Here is a 24,011-nt window from a genome sequence, read left to right as displayed (position 1 = left end):
AGGCTTTCTCTTAAAGTCACCAAATACAATGAACCTTCTAAACCAATTTGTAGCGCTTAGCCGACACACTTTTTAGAGCAAATATCCTTTAAAAAATTGTTGACCTAAAATAGGACACATTAGGAGCCTCCATTCTGACATTTTGAAATCTAGCAATGTTGAATTGCTGTAGTCCGCTACTGCAGCTTCCCGCGCTATGTTCGTAGCATGAGCAACTTGCCGAGCCCTCGCCCTCCTATGAGAATGTTGTTTGCGTGCACAAAGTGATGCCTCTCACCAAGTCTTGGCGCTGCGCTTACGGTTTATGCAAAGAAAGAAATAATTTCCAAAAGAAAACATGTCCTACCACAAGTAGGTGCCAGCAGTGTCTATGCCGATAAGTGTAACAGCAAAATGTTTCTATGGAATAATGCTTCAAGTGGACATTGCTTTTGCATGCTATGCACAGCCATCGCCAGATTTCGAAATTAAGGAAGTTCAGTCATCGTGAGTAAGGTTAATGCATATGGCTCTTGTCGAAGTACTTTGCGCTTATTAAATTTAAGTGACTTGGAGACTCCTACCAGAAATCTGCAGAGTTGTCACAGCAGCAGCGATGTTACGTTAAATTCACAAATACCTTGTTCTCTTCATTCACCTTCCAAAGCGTAGGTTCCCACTGGAGAATCCCCGCTTGCTGCGTAAATGGCTCCAAGAAATGAGGAGAACGAAGTGCTGGCCCAGCTGGCCCCAGTTCAATTCAAATCGTCTTACGATGACTCTGATCACAACTGAAGTGTCTGCGCAGCTGGATAACTACACGGCGGCAAATTGCACAAAGAAATCAATGAAAACGAGACTAAACTGCGAAAGAAATCGAACCCCTAGAACTGCCAACAAGCCACGAAATGTTAGTCCGAAGCGACGTCTTCCCGGCATGCCTAGCGCAACAAAACATAAGAATGCACCAAAAAAGATAAGCCATTTGCATGTCGACCTTCATTGTTCTCTGTATGTGCACCATTTTTCATATAGCGCTCAGTATTTCTGAGAGAATACTCAACGCGAGTTTGCGGGATCGAATACCGACCCCGGCCACTGCGTTTTCGGAACGTTACACGCCAAGTCGTCCTTGAACGATGGCTTGAAAGAATTGGTAAAGCCTATCTAGTGGACGAAATTATTCCAGTGTCCTCCACTATGCCAGCTTCCAAGCTCACATGAAGCTTCAGTTGGCTAAACACCACACACCAGATCATATCAAATCACAGCACGAAATACCGTGATAATGCATTCAGCGTATTATTGTCGCACGCAGTTCTAGGCGTTCAAATCGTTACATCATTTCTGGGTCATGAGGCCCACGCTGCTATGAAGTGCGATCGGTACTAGTTTAAACTTCTTGAACGAGTACTGTGAGGCGGTTAATAATTTAACCGTTTCACAGCAATAAATAAGAAAAACTCTTACAGCCCGTTCCATGCAATGTGTTAACTAGCTAATCGCTAATATTCTCAGGATAACCTTCCACTTCAGTCAACCAGATGACGACCAGGTTGACTTTCACAAAGGCAGCTTGATGATGTACCACAGGTGCGCTTTCTTGTAAAACATTGATAACGTATGCACAGCTACCACAATCATCCATAGAGGACTGAATAAAATTCTAGTAAGGAGGTGTTTAAAGCATTACGGCCCGATCTATTAAGTAAGATTCCCCACCTCTTTGCAGGTGGCATTCCGAAATATGGAATAGAAAGAGCACAGGATAAGACTTAATGGAGACTATCTTAGCTGCGATTTGCTGACGTAATTGCTTTGGCATTTACGGCATGGACCGAACTACGAAGCAGCACTGAGGACCCAGACAGGCGGAGCAGAACGATGCGTCTAAATTGCATCACTAAGTGAGCTAAAGTAATGTTCAGTATATTGGCAAGAGGACAGCAATTTGCGATAAACTGAGAAAACTAGAAGTAGGGATGCAAAACTTTCGATAGTACTATCGAACTATCGAGAGTTGAGTCACTATCGAACTATCGATGGAAAAAAATCTGTCGATAGCAAGCACTTTCGACAGTAGTATCGACAGTACTGTCGATAGTACTTTCGATAGTTCTACCGACAGTACTATCGATAGTACTCTCGATGGTTCTATCGATAGTACTGTCGATAGCCGTATCGATACTACTTGCTGTATGTACTACTAACGATTCCATAAAATCAACCACGCGTACGCAGTGCATCTTAAACTTCGTTTCCCGAGTGTGTCGTATGGAGCTGATGGTATCAGTACCTGACAGACCCGGCCGTTTTCGCAGCCTACGCGTCGCTAAGCTCTGCATACGTTCCGCACATGTACATAAAATTACTGGATAAAGTGTTCGTGCCGCGGATCTCCTAGTTGCCAAGCATGTGTGCGAAAAGCATTTCTGCAGTGGTTACATCAGTGAGACGAGCCTGCTAGCCTGCACAAGTTGTTGTGCTGTTTGTTCTTTCACGAATGCAGTTGCAGCTATTTTTCCGAACTGTCCAAGCGACCTCTGAAACTTAACTGTCCCGCTTTTGCGTCTCAGTTTAAAGTGGTAGTCATTGTATTTTAATGCTAGTACACTTACTTGCATACAGGTCGGCTTAAAGAAGAGAAAGGGATCTGACATGCGCAGTGCTAATGCAATGCTACCACGAGCTTGCAAACAATGAGATGCACAGTAATTAACTCTCGTTATTTTTGTTCCGTCCATCATGCTTTCGAATGCCTTCGTTATGGAGTGATGCAGAAATGAACATATTTATGTAGAACTGCTTCCTGTAATCTGTTATTTCTTGCTTATACGTATCTTTTATGGAGCTCGTGTTCTAGATTTATCTAGATGTTCTTCTCATCTTGTATTCTATTTGAAATAGTTCCGAGGTTTGAGCGATAAGCCACTGCCACGTTTGCAACCTCACCATCGATGAAATGCCTGATAAGCATCGCTTTAGATTTCCATGCACTGAAAACAGGGAACATATGGCGTAACTGTTTACTTTTGAGTATGAATATATCAATGAACATACTTGGGGTCCTTTACTGCGGAATGAAATATTTCATTCGTCCACAAAATATTTCATGAATGCATGAATTGAGTATTGTAGGTAGTTATCTCAAATTCCGCCTTGGTAGCACGGGGGTTATGCTACTCGGCTGCTGACTACAAAGACGCGGGTTCGGTCCCGGGCCACAGCGGCTCTATTTAGATTGAAGCGAAAGGCAAGAGGGCCGTATACTCTGCGATGCCAGTGCGCGTTAGAGAACCACAGCTGGTCGAAATTTATCCGGAGACCTCCACTACGGCTTCCCTCATAGCTTGAGTCTCTTTGGAACGCTAAGCCTCACAAAAGCGCGAAACCAATCAGGCATCGCAAATTTTTCGGATACAGGTATATCGCTGACCAAAAAACGCATAAAATCAAAAGTGTTACTATCGATATTGTTACTACCGATAGTCTTACTATCGACAGCCTCACTATCGATAGTACTATCGATAGTCAATTTCCCGATAGTTTTGCATCCCTAGTAGAAAAGCGAATGTATGTAGGTGTGTGCGTGCGTGTGCGTGTGCGTGTGCATGCGCGTGCGCGTCCGTGTGTTTGCATGCGTGTGTGTGTGAGAGTTGTGCCTGTCTGTGTTTGTGTGTAAAGAAGAACGGCAGGTTGTGCAAGTCGGTAGTTATTCATAACTATTTAAATACAGTGATATTTAGCACAGGGCAAGAAAAAAAGAGTGGCACAGCGCATAACCATTCTTTGTTCCCAAGTCGGAGGCAACTGGCAAGTTCCTGCTGAAAGGTAACCAAGCTGCTTGCACTGGTTTTAGCGTGAATGTGGAAGATTAGAACATTCGCATACACAAGACGAAAACTGTTAACCTTAAATCTTTACCGCACAGACTACCCAATGTCGCAGCTGTGCAGAAGTGCCGCAGGTGCGCAATTTGTCACAGCAGTCCCTCTGAAAACAGGTTCTTCGTTGTCGCTGGGTTGGCTGAATAATTAGCATGTCAAATTTCCTCAATTCATTAGTTACATTTTCCAATGTTGTATTATGACGTGAGTTCTAAAAGCTAGATTATGGCTACCATTTTCTTTTCCGCAATATTTTGTGTAGATACCTTTGGGAGAGACAAGGAAAAAAAATCTATCTTGATTTTAAAAATGGTGCCCTATGATGCAGTGATTCTTTGAATCATGTGAGCGCTTTCATACGCAGTACTATGAGAACGAAATTTTTGTAGCGGTTTCGGTGTTGAATTTGTCAAGCTTCCTCACAAGGCCGTCGCCTCGTGGCATTTTGTTCGAACGTACATGGAGTGCTTATAACGAAACAAACCAAATGATAAGCAAAACGCATTCATTCCGCGCCAAGCGCCCGATAACATCAGCCGAATGACCTGTATTTTCGACATAGAAACAAGAAAGGTTAGTGCGCATCCTGTCGCTGAGGCAGGCACAACCGTCGTCTCTCTTCTCCTTATCACTTGCATATAGGTCGTAAAAACTGCCTAAACGTTCCATTCCTGCATTGTTTCTGCTTTTTCCTTTTTTTTTGTTTTGACTTCTGCTCGTGTTGCATTAATACTTAAAACGGCTTCAATGCACGGCACATGCAAGCTCAAATATATGTAGGTGTTGTACTGCGCTGCCGGCCAGATTTTCCTCTGCACGGTCAACAGCGTCCTGAGGGCTCAAACTAGCGCTATCCTTTACCTTCTTACGAATATCACACTCCTCACTGTACAGCGTCTTTTCACTGCTACCTGCTGCAGCTCGCAAATTTCTGAACTGCAGCATCGTCATTGGGCTTTCTTTAATACCCGGGCCTACAATTTGTATCAGAGAGCCCCAGATCGCCAAGGGCACCCTAGAGCACAACTCCGGTCTGCAAACCAATCTTAAAAGAGGAGCGCCCAGAAAGCAATGATACTGCACTATATTCAGGCTCTCGTAATTTGTTATATAATATAACTATATGATCACAGGAATCCTCCAATGTAAGTGCGTGCATTATCGGACGCGCTGGCGCGCCCATGCAAGTCCAAAAAAAATGGCATCGTTTTCCGACGTGCGTTATTAAACGACAAACTACGAACCCCTTGGAGACGAAAAGAAAAGTGTGCGTTGCATCGAGGCCCACTTGGCATAGCGCTTTGAAATTCTCTAATCAGCAGGAGCAGTGCTGTTTGCTAGGTCAAGGCATATATTGCGGCGCTCTGAATCTATTCTATTCAGGCTTGCTGTGAATCTATTCTGTTGCCTCTTCTAGCACATTGATAACAATTATGAGTTGCTGCTCCCTTGCCATACTGTTTAGCATTTTATATTCGTTTCTACATGTTAACTTTTTAAACTTATCATTCTGCTCTTGTGTCGCACTTATTGGTCATGCTTTGCAGCTTTGCTTTTCGCGTTTCGATGGTGACGAAATGCAGGATGCCCTTGTACTGTGCAATGTCAGTGCACGATAAAGCTCCTCAGTTCGTTGAAATTTCCATTACGGCGTCCTTACTAGCGTGAGTCTCTTTGGGACGTTAAACCCTCATAAACCATAAGCACTCTGGAACTGCCGCAGCACGAAGCAAATGCATCCCCCATAAACGCTCCTAACAATATTAATGATGATCCACGTGCTCTTGTCTACCGTCTCACTCTCATATTTTTCTTGTTATCGATCATCTTGTATGACCATACTTCAAGAGTTAGTTTTTGTTCCTTGCTCTCACTTCAGATTAGTTTGTTCAGAAATGGACAATTATTTACATGTAGTAATGGGCGAGAACGCGAGAACTATCGCGAACTGCAAGAATTTGCTGCTGCATGTCATGAAATAGTGCACAAACACACTTTTACGCCTAAACTTTATCTGCATTAAAAGGGCACAACATTTGGGAGGACCGAGAACACCACGATGCGGTCGGCCCTTATGTGGTTCCCACATGTCCTGCGCAAAGTTTCGCAATGATAGAATTTAAGCAGTACATACTAACATGCTGGCTGTTTACCTATAATGCGAATGTAGAATCCGCTAGAAAACCGTCCGCTGCTCCGCGCAGCCTGCCTGCTACCTGCAACCACGATTATTGTAGATACAGATAGAGAGTGAGAGACATGTCTCTCTCTCTACAGTACGATACGGTGTACATGTACAACATGTTGAGACCGGTAAGCAAATACGTGCGAATGGCACCAGCGGAGGTATCTGCAGTAAGCTTTCTCGGAGTGCATACTTTCTTCTTAGCAACGATGCTTTGGGCTAGTTCCTCGAAGAGAAACTCCGGCATCAGAAGTTTTTGTTTCGCGAGCCTTTACATTAGGGCCGCTTGTGTTGTAACACAATAAATGAGAGAGGAAATAAAGAAAGCAGCAGCAAACACAATACAAGCTGCGAGAACGGGTATAATTAGTGCGTTACAATCGTTACTTTCGAAAGTAAATTGCCATTTTCAAAAGGCATAAGTTGCAAAGAACGAATGAATCTGTAAAAAAAAGTCGTCTTCTCGTACTAGGCCGTGCCTCACGCAATTAGGTGAATTCATAAAACAGCGCTTAGTATACTATTTCGCTCAGACATACGCCTACGTCGACGTCCTCATCAACGCGAATATGCAGTTTTCCCCCTTTTTCGGAGACGGAAACCGTAAGGATGGTGTACACCACAATGCATCTCATCTCGATTTCGGTCAAGAAGCGTGCTTTCGTCGGCTGTGCTCAAGGGGCGCGAGCGCAGAGGATGTGGTAACGTGGCAGTTCAGGAAGTGTTCGCAACAGTACAGAAAGCCCGTATATTTACTTCGTGTGAACAATGGGTCACTTTATCACTTCGATAATGCATGATCATATACCTAACATAAATGTAATCACTATTAATGAAGTTAGTTTCCTCGCGCCTCTCCGTTAATTTCACCACGCTTTGTTAGCAGCCGTGCGGCTGTGGAGATTGTAAATTCATCACTTTGGTGTAAGCACCCTACGTCTGGCAGGCTGTAAAATCTAACACATCGGGTATTGAGGTAGCTGCAAACATCACCTCGGAGTTCAGTTACTTGAGCGGAATAGAAACCCTGATCATAATTTCTGTGCTGCACCACTATGATTTTTTTTCTTTTTTGCTATGTCTATGACAGATCATGGAGATAGTGCCTTAGAATCGATGCGTGGATGATAGCCTTTTCCCTGTAAAAGTATTTGACGCACCCCGACTCGGTTAAACCGAAGGACACATAGTGGAAGTTCAATTCGATTCGACTGCTCAGCACGCAACGTGAGAACTCTACACAACCTGCGATAGGAGAAGAGTGGAATAGGACTAAGGTAGACGACTAACAACTTTTATTGGTATGCCGGCGCAGAATGAGGAGCCGCAAGCGCAAGGACAACACTGAAGATAGCACAGGAGCCGAATACGAGCTCTTTATCTCTTCGTTACAATGCAGCACAACAAATAAGTTTTATCCGCTTTATTATGACTTTCATTTTCGCGCCAGGACATGAGCCTAAAACCATGAACTCTAATTTCCTCTAGCCTCTTCGCGCAGCGCATCCGTACATCCTCTTGGCTGCCAGAGCTCTTTATTGCTACAAGTTGCGGAACTTTCTATGCGAACGAAGGAAAGAAGCAGCACATATCCAGAGGGAGGAAGGTGGTTGCAGCAAAGCAGGTGGAGCGCTCAGTCCAAGACCGCAGGGGATCTGGCCAATGCCGCGCAGGCGGCGATGAGCACCTCCTGGTCCTCCAGGCTGACGCGGCTCAGCCGCACCTTCCACTGCTCTAGCGCTGCATGGGGCGGCTTTAGGTGGCGTGGTCTATGGTTGCATGTCAATGTGCTATGAAAGAGTTCAGAGCTGGCACAGCACAGTTACCATGCATTCATATTCAGCACTGAGTGGAGGAGGTGTAGATGTTGGATGCTGGGGAATTAAGAGCCTGGATTCGGCGGACGATGTAGGAATCTCACGGAGAGATGTGTTTGTGAGAAGGGGGAACATGCATCGGGTTAATCGTAAGATTTCAAGGCTTGTAGAGTAGTCGGTAGAAAGGGATACATGTTTAGGATATTTATCCCCGCTTTCTTGGTGTAAGCCCGTGCTACGGAAATGAAGGCCGTGCTAGGCCTTCGTTACCTGAGGAGCCTAGGTGACGAGATGATCTGGCTTGAGGGTGGCGCCCAAAATGCGGAGGGCAAGTTCGGGAACTCGGCCGGAAGATCCTGATATGCAGCCTGAGATTCGGTGTGGGATCTGCGCATTTGTTTGTCCATAGATATGAAGGTGAGCGCGATAGAAATAGCCACCGTCGTTGCTGGGACAGTGCCTCAAATTACGCAGCAGGGTAGGGGAAGAGAAGAGGTCAACCCCTGCAAGGGCATATTTGGAGGGTTGTGATTAGGAGGCCGCGTCGGCATATGCAACCGTCGTGTGGTTATTACTGTACTACCTGCGGAGTCAGTGAACAAGGCCCTGACATCGGGAAGCCTACGCTTCGTGGTGCGTGTGGCGTGGGAGGGGATCACTAGAGATGTGAGCGTACTTTCTGTGAGGGCCATGGTGAGCGAAGCTTGTGGGTCGCCAGTATTAAGGAGAATCGCTCTGCTTGCGACAGCAGTTAAGAGGCGAATATGTTCAGAGGAGAGGACAGCCTCCTCTCTGACACCGAGAGGTCTCTCTTCGAAAGGGTTGTGGATGTCAAGGCGAGGAGACGTGTTGTAGAGGTGCAGATTGGGAGGTTCAGGTCAGTCTTGTAGAGGGCACTAGGAGAACATTCACCTTGTTTAAGTCTGCATGTGTAAGATGGTGCTAGAGCAAGCCGCATTAGATGCGGCTTATGGCGAGGGCCCCCTTCACGCATGCCCTTTCGATGACTGGCAATCCGTCGTATTATGCGGGCGATGTAGGGGGTAGTGGTTAAAAGGGTAGAAGCTGTATGACTAGGGCGCCCATCTTGTTGAAGCCAGAGGCCAAAGACGAGTGTTACTCAGCGTTCTCTGATGCGGTGCGTCTGGATTTGGAAGGTCAATATGCACCGGTGATGTGTAGTTGCAGCCATGGATATCGGTCACATCCGATATCTCGGGGTACCTTTCATGCTACTTGTGGTCGCAAAGGCTCCGACATTATGTATGGCGTATCCGACAGCGGACTGTTTGATGTAAAATCTCTGGCTGACTGCTTGCAGTAGCAGACGAAGCAGATCTCGTTAACTGACTTCAATTTTTCTTTTCACTATTCAGTACTAAAACACATTTTAACAGCTACAAACATTGCTAGAGGAGAAAATCGCTATGGATGTTCAAGCTTTTCTTAACGCACAAGTCATATACAAGCGCGGCTTTCACTTCGAGGCGAAGTGCCATGCCGTGGCAAAGAGCGTTGGCCAAGCCATCTGAGCTAAGCCTTCAATAAGTCATCTCTGAAGTGTCCCCCGATTGCCTATGTAGAGTTCAGTGCCACTCCGTTGCGCAAACTAGCGCTTACGCGACGCTGAGGATAGCCCTCGGTTAGGTTTCAAATGCTTGCATGCTGCGGCACGCTGTACCTGATTGCACTTTGGGCCCTTTATTTCTTGCTTTGAGAAGCACGGTTTTTGTGGCTTACGAGAGAAAACAATCTTTTAAGTGACGCAGAGTTCATCACGCATTTAAAAATTTGAGGCCTGGTCGACACCCAGCGCTGAGACATCACCTTCAGTTTCCGTTGCGAAATATAGAGGCTTGTGGTGCGTGACCCTAGATCGTGGCAGTGGGACGTTTTGTCTGGGCTAGAAACAGCTGCTTCAGTGCGGTCTGCGAGAGAAAACTTACTTTGGGACGTCCTTCAGTGCACAAATCGCTTCAAAAAACTGGAGATGCTGCAAAATAATTAAGAAGAACTTCTTGTTGGGCGAGTTGGTGCATACTGTTGTAGGTACGAATTGCGCACAAAAGACACACACAGGAAACAAATTGCGCTCTTTCAGTCTCTCTCGTGTGTTTTCCTGTGTGTGTCTTTTGTGCGCAATTCGTACCTAAAACAGCTGAAAAATAAGCATCTGCGGGCGAGTTGCATGGTCGTATCGTGAGTTTGCCACTGACCTGAAATGAGCGAGTTGGACCAGCATAGGACTAATTGTATATTCCTCGATATGCGAACCAATGCACTGAAATAATTTATGCTAGGAAAACAAAACTGAAGGGTACGAGGAAAAAGGGCTGTAGAAAAATGCATATGCGCGATAGACTACGGAAGTGTGCAGCACAATAGCGAATTCCAGATGTTCTCTTGAGTTTTGTACAAAGTTTTTGTGTTTGTCTGGCACACCGCTATCGTGTCGGTGCAGAATTCACAGCGCGCGGCAGTTTGTACTATTCTCGAGACAATACATACCCCAGAATAGCCTGAATTATAGACTGTAGGTGTCCCGTCGGTAAGCACCCTGTATATAGTGGGTAGCCCGCAGGAGTGGGTATTTCGCATATAAATTTAATAATCTTGGATGATGTGTCAGTCCTCATAAAGGTGGGTTGTAGTCACCATAGAATGGTAAGGTCTTTAGTAGCTTGTACCTGAGAAAGGAACTGAAGAAATCAGCGAAGCGGGAGCCCATAAACGAGTTAGCGGTAGAGGGAAAGTAGAGGAACTCAGGATATCGCGGCAGGACAGATATTCGGCTCTAAGTGATGAACACTTTTATAAAGTTGAAAGAATGAGCGATAATCTCACAGCTATCATTACGGTGTGTGCAGTAGAAGTAGATCGCACAATGGTTCGACAGAATACCGGTAAGTTACGTCTGGAGGCGAATTATCTGAACAGGAAATGCCAAAGCACGATAGCGTCTAACCATACGGACATAATAGAACTGGCAGAGCTGTCAAAGTTAATAAATATTCGGAACGCAGCCGACAAAAGGAAGTTTAACATGGAAACAATCGAGCGTGCTCTAAAGAACGGAGGTAGCCTTAAAGGAGTGAAAATATTAGGCATCGGTAAAAACCAAATGTATGCGCTAAGAGACGATGAGCGAAATGTCATTAGTAGTATGGAGAAGATAGCTAAACTAGCCGAAGAGTTCTCCACCAATCTATACAGCAGCCAGTGTAATTAGAAGGTTAAAGAGAGAGGCAGTAGAGCACAGAAATGGGACAGCCCACCCGTTACGAAGGAGGAAGTAAAGAAATCCTTAGGAGCAATCCAAAGAGCAAAGCAGCTGTTGAGGATCAGTAACAGCAGGTATCTTGAAGGACGGAGTGGAGATTTTGCCAGAAAGACTAGCCACCCAGTATACACAATTCCTTATGACCCCGAGCCTGCCACAAGCTTGGAAGAACGCTAACAGTATATTAATTCTTAACAAAAGAGACATCAAGGAAGTGAAAAATTACAGACCAATGAGCTTACTGTCTGTTGCCAACAAGGTATTCACTAAGGTAATTGCAAATACAGTCAGGACTACCTTAGACTTCAATAACACCCATGATCAGGCAGGCTTTCGTAAAGGAGGCTCCACAATAGACCATATTGACATTATCAATCAGGTGATAGCGGAATGCGCAAAATATAACCAACCCCTATGTGATTACGAGAAAGCATTTGATTCACTTCAGACCTCAAGCAGTCATGCAGGCAATGCGGGAGCAGTGTCCAGACTTGTCTTCTGTGAAAATACTGGAAGATATCTATACTGACTGCACAACTACCATAGCATTTCATAAAGTGAGCAATATAATTCCAATAAGGAAGGGTATCAGGCAGGGAGACGCGATGTCGCCAATGCTCTTCACTGCCTGTTTACAAGAGGTGTTCCGAGGCCTGGATTGGGAACAGTTGGGGAAAAGCGTTAATGGAGAATACCTAAGTAATCTGAGATTCGCTGATGACATTGGCTTTCTAAGTCACTCACCAGATGAGCTATAAAGCACGATCAATAAGTTAGACAGGCCGAGCAGAACGGTTGGTCCTAAAATTATAATGCAGAAAACCCAGGTAATGTTCAACAGTCTCGCAAGGGTACAGCAGTTCACAATTCGTAGAGAAGTGCTAGAAGGGGCAAGGGAATACGTCTAGTTATGGCAGACAGTGGCCGCTGATCCGGTTCATGAGAGGGAAATGGGGTAGTGCTCATATGACACGTTCTCTAAGATCATGAATGGCTCTTTACAATACCTCTAAGGAGAAAAGTCTACAACAGTTGTATCTTATCTGCACTTACCTAAGAGGCCGAAACGTGGAAGCTAACGAAAAGAGTTCAGCTTAAGTTAAAGACAACGCAGCGAGCTATGGAAAGAAAAATGATAGGCGTAACTTTAAGCAACCGGATGACGGCAGAGGGGGTAAGGGAACACACGCGAGTTAATCATATCCTAGTCGAAATCAAGAGAAAGAAATTGTCTTGGGCAGGGCATGTAATGCGAAGGCAAGATAACCACTGGTCCTTAAGGGTAACGGACAGTATTCGAAGGGAAGGCAAGCATAGCAGGGGGTGACAAGAAATTAGGCAGGCGGGTGAGGTTATGAAGTTTGCGGGAATATGGTGCCCGCTGCTGGCAAAGGACAGGGTTAATTGGAGAGACATAGGTGAGGCATTTGTCCTCCAGTGGGCATTGTCTGGCTGATGATGATGATGAATCTTGGCCGCACGCGAAGCCCGTGCCTAATGGCTGAACCTTATAACTCCCGGTGCGATGTGCGTGGGTCTACGGCAGTGAGCTCAAACCATGACGGTGCTGGCACGTTCTGTTTACCAAGCTGAAAAGAGGTGCTGGCTTAACCTTTTAATGTTTTATTCCTCCGTACTTACTGTCATTTTCTTGCTCTCGTCTATATTCTACTTCACGTTTGTCTCGTCTCCTGACACACGTACTGTGCAGGCAAAATCCTCGTAAAGCCTGCAAGATTGTCCACTGTTTGAATATTTGCATCAAGTCATCATAAGCCAAGACAGCCAAGCTGCAACTCCAAAACTTGGCAAGCTGGATTTGGCTGATGAAGGCAGCCAATTTGTTCAAAGTGCCACCGCGCCTTTCAATAAGATACGTCTAGTCACGTCTAGCGTGGCGGCTGAAACGCCGCCTCCAACGTCTTGTAACTAGACCCGACTGATGTCTCCATGCATGGTGATTCCGCTAGCGTTTAAAGTCGAAAAAAATATAACGCTGCTGAGCCTAGGAGTGAATCCCACATTGTGGGTAGCCTCTAGCAGATTCCGCAAGCGAAACCAGCAGTAGCGATATGTGCTGTGTGATGTGCACACCACACTGTCGAGAGATTTGTGGAACGCGGCGTGTCGGCAGTGGTGCGTCGGACCGCGGAGCGCCGTGCGTGCCAGCCTGGCGTTGCGCGTGTGCGCGTGCGTATGGTGTGCGCGAGGCAAGCACGAGGAGCGGATAGCTGACGTGTCAGCAGACCGAGGTGCAGAGGACGACACCGCACCACAAGTCTGGTCGTTCAAGCGTGGAAGTGGCAGCTGTCGGACGTAGGGTTCGAGCTGCCAGTGACTTCCCTTGGATCATCGACGCAAGCCCATTAAGCCTCATTCAAGCGTGGAGGTGGCAGCCGTCAGACTTCGGGTCTGTGCTACCGTGGACTTCCCTGAATCAACGACGCAGGCCTACTGTATCCATTTCGAGGTCGGAAGAGGCAGCAGCCAAGGCTTCCTTGGATAGGCTGCACAAGCCTGCGGTGTTTGCGGAACGCCGTCGACAGGACCTGGCTGCAGTTTTTCTGCTGCAGCTGCCCGGTTCTTGGGGGCGACTGACAGGAGTTCGTCAGCGTCTCCCGTGTCCATCTCCGTTCCTCATCTCCTGGTGCTCTACCACCGCTTCCCTGAACGCAACGCCAGCGACGCATCGCAAGTCCATTACCTTTGGGAATGTCCTTCCCCAAAGGCAGTATCCCCCATCCCCAATCCCACTCATTCTTCCTGGGAGACTGCTTTACGGACCGCTCAGCCCGCCGGCCAGAAATGGCTAGTGGATCGGGCTTTACGCGAAGCACTAGCCCGTGGACTCCTGGACCAGTAGGGGACCACCCTGGAAGATTTTTTTTTTGTAATAAAGTTGTTTCCATCCATCCGCAAGTCGACAACCCGCGTCGGTGCTACCTGCAAGGCAATCCCGCTCCACCTGGGACGCTTTGTATCCGGTGAACTCTCCTTTTTTGCCCCTAAAGTTGTTAGTTAGTTAGTTATATTGATTTTTATGGCGCAAAAGCAACTGAGGCTATGCTGCGCCAACCTCAAGGTTAGAATTTTGGTAATGGTGAAGCTTTTTAAAAATACTTAGAGTTTGTTTAAAACGTTGGCTTCCTTGAGAAACCTAAAAATACATGAAATGTCAACCAGTGCTCGATCACCTAAGAGTAGCATGGGGTGTAATGGGATGCTTTCCCGGTAAAATGTTGTGAAATATTTCTTTCTTAGTTCTTCTAATTTTATGCATGAAATTAAAATGTGGTTCACTGTGAGTTCAGCACCACACATTTCACAGAGAGGTTTGTTTTGTTTGGCTAGCAGAAAGTTGTGCGTGAGGTGGGTGTGTCCAATGCGGAGCCGACATAAAATAACTTCGGTAAAACGTTCTTGATGCCTACATGATTGCCATTCCCCTAAAATTGGTTTCACAGAATGTAATTTGTTGTTTACGTGATCTTGCCATGCGGCCTGCCACTTATTTCTGAGTTTACTGTTGATAAACTTTAAGCAATCCCTGTGCGGTATGCTCACTTGTTTTATTTGGCCATTCCGGGCTTGTGCAGCGCATACATCTGCTTTTTCATTACCTATGATTCCAACATGGCTAGGAACCCAGCAGAATTTAATGTTACGTTTTTGTTTTGTGATTTTAACAATGTTATGTATGATGTTACCTATTATGGGTTCAGTAGCATTTCTGGAGTGCAGTGCTTTGAGCATACTCAGGGAATCGGTGTAAATGATACTATTTTTGATATTCTCTCTTACTATTTTTTCCACAGCTACAAAGATGGCATAACACTCAGCAGTAAAAACCGATGCGCATTCTGGTAGTCGCATTATCTGTTTGTTTTTTCCTTGGATTACTGCACTTCCAACGTGATTTTCTGTTTTTGAGCCATCGGTATAAAATTCAATGTAAGTGTCATACTTTTCTTGTAGTGCAAAGAATTCCTGTAATATGTACTCATTTGGCGTTTGCTTTTTATCTAAATGTGTCATTGTGAGGTCACATACTGAAGGCAGGCTGTACCATGGTGGTAAATATTCATTCCTTTGTGCAATATTCGGTAGGGCATCTAGTACTGTTAGCTCTTCACATTTGTCTTCAAAGCGCAATAGTAATGGTCTGATAGAATGTGGTTTGTTGATGAATAATCTTTTAGATGGGCACTTGGTGACAACTGGATGGCAGAGATGTTTCGGAAGAGAACGGATTTTTAAGACATATGAGCATGTAAGGGCGATTCTTCGATCCTCAAGAGCGGCTTCATTAGTTTCAACGTAAAGGCTAACTACTGGTGATGTTCTGTATGCTCCAGATGATAGGCGCAGACCAAGATTATGAATGGGGTCTAATCTTTTTAAGTAGGATGCTCTTGCCGAACCATATACTATGCACCCGTAGTCCAGCTTGGAGCGCACCAGAGAGCGATATATTTGTAAAAGGCTTGCTCTATCGGACCCCCACCGCTTCCGTGAGAGAACTTTTAAGATATTGAGGGCTTGAGAAGCTTTCTTTTTAAGGTTGTTAATATGTGGTAGAAATGTGAGTTTCTTGTCGAAAGTTACGCCTAAAAATTTGTGTTCTAGTTTAATTGGTAGCTCAGTGTGATTCAAGTATAGACTGGGATCGACCTGTAGGCCTCGTCGCAATGAAAAAAGAACAGCTACTGTTTTTTGAGGAGAAAATTTAAACCCATTTATGTCTGCCCAAGCACCTAGTTTATTTAGTGTGATTTGTATTTGTCTCTCACAGGTTGATATGCTAGAGGACGTGCATGCTATTTGTAGGTCATCTACATAGACTGAATACATTATGGACTTGGGTATTACTTTAGCTAAGGAATTCACTTTTACTATGAAGAGTGTCGTGCTTAGAATGCACCCCTGGGGTACGCCGTTCTCTTGGGTGAAAGTCATGGAGAGAGTTGCTCCTAGACGGACTCGGAATGTGCGGTTAGCCAGGAAGTCGTTCAAGCAGTTCAACATCCTGCCGCGGATACCTAGCTCTGCTAGGTCACGGAGGATGCCGAACTTCCACGTAGTATCGTAGGCCTTCTCCAAGTCGAAGAAGACCCCAATACAGTGCTGCTTGTGGATGAACGCCTCCCGGATGGTGTTTTCTAGGCGGACAAGATGATCTGTGGTGGAGCATGTTTTCTTAAACCCACATTGGTGTTTATCTAGTAGTTGCCGAGATTCAAGTACGAAGGTTAGTCTAATGTTTATTACACTTTCGAAAGATTTAGCAATGCAGCTGGTGAGGGCTATTGGTCTGTAACTGCTAGGACTTGTTGGTGGTTTTCCGGGTTTGAGAAAAGGTATTATGACTGCTTTTTTCCACTCGTCAGGTATATTTCCAGTTATCCAGATTTTATTAAAGAATTTTAACAGTGCCTCTACAGCAGCCTCGGAGAGATGTGCAAGCATAGCGTAATGCACGTTGTCTGGTCCTGGTGCTGTCTTTTTTCCAGAAGATAATACTTTATTTAATTCTTGTAGTGTGAGAGGCTGGTTATAATCCTCATGTACACCTGCTCCAGATAGAAATTTTTGTTTTTCAGCTATTGATTTGTGTTTCTGAAATGTGTTTGTGTAGTTGGATGAGCTTGAGATCTCAGCAAAATGCTCGCCCAGTATGTTGGCCTGTTCTTCTAAAGATGTTTGTGTCCCGGGTGCCGTCAAGAGAGGAAGTGTGAAAGGGGTATGGTCACCAGTAAATTTACGAACTTTTTCCCACATTTTCTTTGATGTTATTGAACTATTTATTGAGGAGACATATTTCTGCCAAGAGGTTTTCTCTGCATTTCTTCGCACATACCGCGCTCTGGCTTTTGCCTTCTTAAAGGTGAGTAGGTTCTCTGCAGTGGGATATCGACGCAGAGCGCTCCAGGCTTTCTTTTGTTGTTTTTTTGCTAATGTGCATTCTTTTGTCCACCACACTTTGTGTTTCTTTTGTGCAAGTCCTGTTGTTTGTGGTATAGCGAGTGTTGCGGCCGATATTATGCATTCAGTAAACTTCTCATTAATTTCATCTGTGCTAAGGTCGTCACAAAATTCCTTTTCCAGAGTGGCACTTTTTGTAAAAAGTGACCAGTCGGCGAGCTGAATTTTCCAGCGCCGTGGCCTTGTGGGGATGATTGGAGTCGACGATGAGAGCCTGATGATGGTAGGTAAGTGATCGCTGCCCATGGGGTCATTTAAAACATCCCATTTAAAATCGTTAAAAAGTAATGGTGATGCGAAAGCTAAATCGAGAGAGCTCATTTTTGCTGTGCTTGGACAGCAATATGTGGCTTTTCCCGTATTTAAAAGACAGACATTATTCGAAAGTATAAAATCTTCGATTGTTTGGCCTCTAGAGTCACAGCGTTCGCTTCCCCAAAACGGAGAGTGAGCGTTAAAATCGCCAACTACCAGGAATGGCTCCGGCAGTTCATCGATCAGGCCTTCTAGATCTTGGCATGTTAATGTGATGTGTGGGGGAAGATATACAGAACATATTGTAATGGTTTTGTAGCTGATGACGCTAACCGCAACCGCCTCAAGTTTTGTTTTCAGTTTGATTTCTTGAGCCGGGACGCCGCTTTGGATGGTGATTGCGACGCCTCCCGAGAGTCTATTTGCATGTTCGCGATCACGCCTAAAAGTTGTGTAATGTTTTAAGATATTTGAATGTTGTGGACCAAGATTGGTCTCCTGGAGACATAGGGCTAGAGGCATCACTGACCCTAGAATATGAGTTATATCATTGTAGTTCCTCAACATTCCTCTACAGTTCCATTGTATTATGAAAGCCATCTTAGTTTTGTGTTTGTACTGATTGAAAAAACTAGATCAAGTTGTTTATGGCCCCGTGACCCGGGGCCTGTCTCTTTTTGACCGGTCCAGGGAGCTCCGCCGACCGTCCGACGTGGACGGCGAGGGGCTGCCCGGGGTCGTGTCCATCGCCTCTGCGGAGGCACTGGACGACCGTGCAGGAGGCACATTGATTTTCGAATTTGACCTCGACCTGTGGGAAGAGGTCTTTGGGCCCGCCGACCCGGGGGTCTGCGTCCCCTCCTTTGGGGTAGGCGGAGTAGCGTGAGCTACTCCACCAGACGGCGCGGATGGCCCCGCCACAGGCTCACTACGTGTGGCCTGGACAGGTGCCGAAGCCTGGTGTGGTGCGCCGCGCCCACGCACCACATCGGCGAAGTTTGTTTTTGCAGTGAAGGCGAATTTGTTTGTTTGAGAGTATTGCCTTCTTGCTTCTTTGAAAGAAATGTTTTGCGTAGTCTTGAGAGTAATGATTTCTTTCTCTTTTTTCCAGGACGGACAAGCCCTGGAGTAGGCAGCATGGTCGCCATCACAGTTTGCACACCGTAGGTTAGCAACACATTCTTCGGATTGGTGGTCCTTCGAAGAGCATTTTGCGCAAGTTTTGCGGCCGCGACAACTCTGGGAGCCGTGGCCAAATCTCTGGCAGTTGAAACATCTGCGTGGGTTGGGAATATACGGTCTTACATTTATTTTCAGGTAGCCTACTTCAATGGATTCGGGTAATGTGCTCATGTTGAATGTCAAGATCAGGTGTTTGGTGTCCACTTCTTCGCCATCCTTCCGGATCTTGATCCGGTGGACATCTATAACTTCTTGGTCAGTAAGTCCTTCGAGCATTTCCTTTTCAGAAAGGTGGACAAAATCTATTTCAGAAATGACGCCTCGTACAGTATTCAGAGAGCGATGTGGGGTCACAGAGACAGGGATGTCCCCAATGGATACAATTGTTGCAACTTTTGAGTGTTGTATGCTGTCGCGCAGTTCAAGAAGTAAGTCGCCACTGGCCATTTTTGACACCTTGTAGCCAAGGCCTAAGGCATCCGTCAAGCGTTTTGAGACTTGGAATGGGGATATTATCCTTGCTTGTTTTTCTTCTGCTTTACTGTGAATGACATGAAATTTTGGAAAGGATACTTTTCTTTTCTGGAAAAAGTCATCTGCTTCGGTCCGCCCTCTCTTGAGAGAGCGATCAAGTTTTGAAAGGGGGGGAGCCATAAAAAAATGTAGTTTTTCGGTCATGGTGCCAGCCACCCACCATGGAGTCCAACAAGGGGACGCGACAGGTACTTGAAAGAAAGTCCTGCCCACGCCAGCTGTACACCTTAACTATAACCTAATAGGACTCAACTCAGGGTAGTTGGTCACACACGGTTAACCCTCGCCGCCAGGAAAAAGGAAAAAACAAAGAAGAGAGGAGGATACAGGAAAGTTGTAAGAAAGGAAATAGGAAAGTGAAAGGTAGAGGGGAGGACAGGAAAAGGCGACTGCCGATTTCCCCCGGTCGGGTCAGGCCGGAGGTGCCGTCTACAGGAAGCTGGGGCCAAAGTGGTGTGCTGCCTCCGCCGAGGGGCCTTAAGGGTCCAAACGCTCGGCATCGGCTCAACCACCAGGATCCCCTTTTCCCCGGACACGGCGATGCCACGCACGGCTAAGCGCGGATGCTCGGGTCCGTGGTGACGCATTGTTCACCATCATCCCCCTGAGGGGATGTCCCTGCGGATGCTCGGGTTAACCCCGTGGTGTCGCCACTCACCAACGTCTGCATGCTGCAGACGCCTCCCTGCGGGGACCCCCTAAAGTTGTACGCGTTTTTAGTGTGTGTTAAAACAGATGCTTGGGCAAGTTGGTAACTCATTTTCACCGGTACAGGGCGCACTAACACACGGACAAGAAGGGAGACACGACACACACGAGCGCTGACTTTCAACTAGTGTTTATTGTTTGGAACGAGGCATATATACACAGTTCCAACAACACAAGGAAAACAACCATCCATTCATAGATTCATAGTCAATTCATGCATGTCACACTGAACAAGGACGATAACAACATTATCATTTTCCCTTCACTAAAAATGCCAATTCTTTTGAACTGATCGATAAAGAGGGGCTACTGACGCATGCGTCTTTAGACCAGGCGATGTGCGCTGCTTCGATTATTTCGCGTGTTAATTGGTCACTGTGTTTACTTAAAATTCGTGTGCTAGTGAAGTCAGGGTGGCAAGTTTTGTTTTCACAGTCTCTACAATGAATCCCGAGATGCCCTTTTAGTGTGTTATGCACGTTATTATTGTGCTCCTTCAGGCGTTCATTGAGGCATCTCCCCGTCTGACCCACATACAGCTTGCCGCATTACAAGGGAATGGCATACACTACACCTTCTTCACATGACACGAATCGATTTTCATGCTTGATGTCGCAATCTCTGGGAACGAAATCAGTATTAACCATTTTGCACATCTTCCCAAGCTTATCTGGAGCCGAAAATATAACCTTAACTCGTGCTCTATTCGCTATCTTTTTTAGTCTGTGGGAGAAATGATGAATGTAAGGTACAACAGTAATTTTTTCTTTTTCCTTCCGCGTCTCTGAATCTACCTGCTTCCCTTTTCCATTTTTGCTCAAGCTACTGAGAATAGATTCGGACACTGATACTAGTAGCTGCTTGGGATAACCAGCCTTAACTAGCCGATCGGTTTGGCGAAGGAAACTATCTTGCATGGAGTGCATGCAGGATTTGTTAAGCGCGTTGTGATAGCATGACTTCACCACGGCACGTTTCACCAGCTTAGAATGAGATGAGGTAAAAGAGAGCAATGGCTTTCTGCTTCGTGGCTGGTAAGACCAACACATGTGATGGTGCATTAATCTGAGTTTGAGGTCTAAAAATTGGATGACATTGTTTTCTGGCACTTCAGTAGTTAGTATGAGGGGATGAAGGCACTCAACAAAGTTAGCTTTGATCTGCGTAAAGACTGCGTCAAATTCTTCCACATTAGAGTCTATAAGAACGAGAAAGTCATCTACATATCGAAAACATTGTACAACCTTTGACCCTTTCAATTTTTCTTGAAGCATTCTACCCTTTTGTGCTAACAACAAGTCACTAAGCACGGGAGCTATGCATGACCCGATGCAAACTCCTCGTTTTTGCAGGTAAAACTCACCATCCCAGGAAATGAAGGTAGAAGTTAAATACACCTGAAGTAGTTCTAAAAAGCCTTCGGCGGATATGCCGTTCTTGTTTTGGAATTCAATTACTCCTTGCTGGTCAATACACTCTTCTAAGCACGCGAAGAGCTCGTCATGTGGTAGTGAATAATATAGGTCCTTGACGTCAAAAGAGCAGGCCATCAGTCCCTTGTTCTTGTTAGTTTCTAAAAACTGGATTACATCCTGCGAATTTTTTACCTGGAAAGGATCGTCCAACGTGAGCGAATTTAAGATCTTCTTTAGAAAAACGGCTACATTTTTCTGCCATCTACGGCTACGTTTTTCTTGTAATGCGGCAAGCTGTATGTGGGTCAGACGGGGAGATGCCTCAATGAACGCCTGAAGGAGCACAATAATAACGTGCATAACACAGTAAAAGGGCATCTCGGGATTCATTGTAGAGACTGTGAAAACAAAACTTGCCACCCTGACTTCACTAGCACACGAATTTTAAGTAAACATAGTGACCAATTAACACGCGAAATAATCGAAGCAGCGCACATCGCCTGGTCTCAAGACGCATGCGTCAGTAGCCCCTCTTTATCGATCAGTTCAAAAGAATTGGCATTTTTAGTGAAGGGAAAATAATAATGTTGTTATCGTCCTTGTTCAGTGTGACATGCATAAATTGACTATGAATCTATGAATGGATGGTTGTTTTCCTTGTGTTGTTGGAACTGTGTATATATGCCTCGTTCCAAACAATAAACACTAGTTGAAAGTCAGCGCTCGTGTGTGTCGTGTCTCCCTTCTTGTCCGTGTCTTAGTGCGCGCTGTACCGGTGAAAATTTAGTGTGTGTTTTCCTTGGTTTTTTTCGTTTCTTTTATTGGCTCCTTTCCTTTAAAGTATAAACACAGCTTTGTTTTGTTTTGTTTGATTCGTTTGTTCTTTTCTTCGAACTTGCACGCGAAAGCGTTCCCCAACAGCAGTCGCGGACGTATCACTCCGACTCGCGACATGCTGTCAGTAGGCGACTGCGCCGACGACAACCCAAGGCAGGCTCACAAGTTTGCTCTGTCGCATGCTGGCGGCGTGGAACCACGAATGGACACCGCAAGCGACGGAGATACCAGCAGTAAGGAACACGATACCCGGGCGACGGTGAAGAGGACGATGCCGGTGGGGTGCACGGTGGTGCAAAGCACAGTTTGGCGGCGCAGAGCTTATAGGTCGATGTGTATAGCTTTCGGGCGCAAGACACTCTCACGCTCGTTGCCAGCGCTCGCTGAGGCAATTTTTTGGCAATGGCCTTCGTCATGGCCAAAGCGCTCAATTATCCAGCGCTTGGTGGCCTACTAAAGTTGCTAGATGCCTTGTGCGAGCATCGGCTTTATCGAGCCTGCGTCCTTCAAGTCAGCAGCCGTGCACTATAACCACTGAGCTACCAAGGGGCCTTTTTGTATCAGTGGTAGAATGAAAGCTATGTTAATAAAAGTTTGCTCAAATATTCCAAAGAGTCCGCGGTAGAGAAAAGTTGGCCAGGTGGTCCTTGATAAACACAAAGAGAACAAGGGAGGGGAACGCCTCAGGGTGCTAGTTTCTAGTCCTCTTGTCGAAACGTTCACAAACAAACTGAGCCATTCCCCACCCCTGTTTACATTGAGAATATGCAGAATTAATTACAGTAAACAGCTATGTTTCTTCAAGGAAATGTGTACCATTTATCTTTATCTTTACTTCTAACACATTTGTACTGTAGTGAATTACAATGAACGCGCCTGAACTATTATGAATGCGCCTCAGGTTGCCTCGATGGCAGACGAAGAAGTTGACGACGAAGTGTGCCGGCGCGCGGCTCCAGCTCTCTGGCTGTGTAGACTGACTGTGATTTTGCTGCCATCCGCTCAGCTGTTTGGTGAACTGTATTGCTGAGTTCACTGGTACGTGAACCCCCTTTCATTTGGTGGAGGTTGCGGTCGTCTGACGCCCTGGACCTTCGCAGCCGTCTTCTCCCGCCGCTCACAATGCCTAAGGACTGTCGCAACTGTCACCGCAGATAAAGCAGTTTGTTCGGGAGCAGGTCGCGCGTCAGCTCTCGTTGATGCCCTCCAGTCACGACGCTGCGACTCCTCTGGTGGCGCCATTGCAGGAGGTCATCCGCCATGAAGTTGCCGAGGCTATTGCTACTGCACATCCAGTCCCTTCGGTTGCTCCCTTAACCTACGCCGAGGCTCAGTATCCCCAACCATCTCCTGTACCCGCCCGGATGACCTACGCAGAAGCAGCGGCGCGCTCCGTGCCCCTGACTGTTCCACCTCGTCAGCCAGTCCTGCGCCCGGCCCCGTCTCTACGACCAGCCCCGGTTTCTTCGCCGTCACCGCAGCGGCTTTACAACCCTTGGCGCACATCGGATAACCGTCCCATCTGTTACTCCTGTGGGTACCCGGGACATGTCGCCCGCCACTGTCGCCGTCGCATGGTGGCATCTCCAACCATCTCAACCCCTGTGAATCCATCCCAGATGTTTTATTCGGCTTCTCCATCCTCGCCGCTAGACGCGTACGCCCCCGACCGTCGTGCTTACGAGACCCGACGTTCTCCATCACCGCGCCGCCGCTCACTGTCACCAATGCGCCGTCGCCCTCCCTCCGCTGAAGAGGGAAACTAAGATCCGCAGTTCCGGAGGCAAGAACTGCGCGCTGTTCGAAAAGCTCAAGGCCTCCGTTCTCCCCACGCAACGTTCTTCAGGTCATCGTCGACGGACTGCCGGTACATGCGCTTATCGACACGGGCGCCTCAGTATCAGTGATTCACGAAAAAATCTGCCGCCGCTTGCGCAAAGTCACGACGTC

Source organism: Amblyomma mixtum, chromosome 2 (genome assembly GCF_055824585.1).
Source record: "Amblyomma mixtum isolate Tamu chromosome 2, ASM5582458v1, whole genome shotgun sequence".
Taxonomy (NCBI): domain Eukaryota; kingdom Metazoa; phylum Arthropoda; class Arachnida; order Ixodida; family Ixodidae; genus Amblyomma; species Amblyomma mixtum.
The sequence above is the reverse complement of the archived record's forward strand: the minus strand, read 5'-3'. Positions refer to the sequence as shown.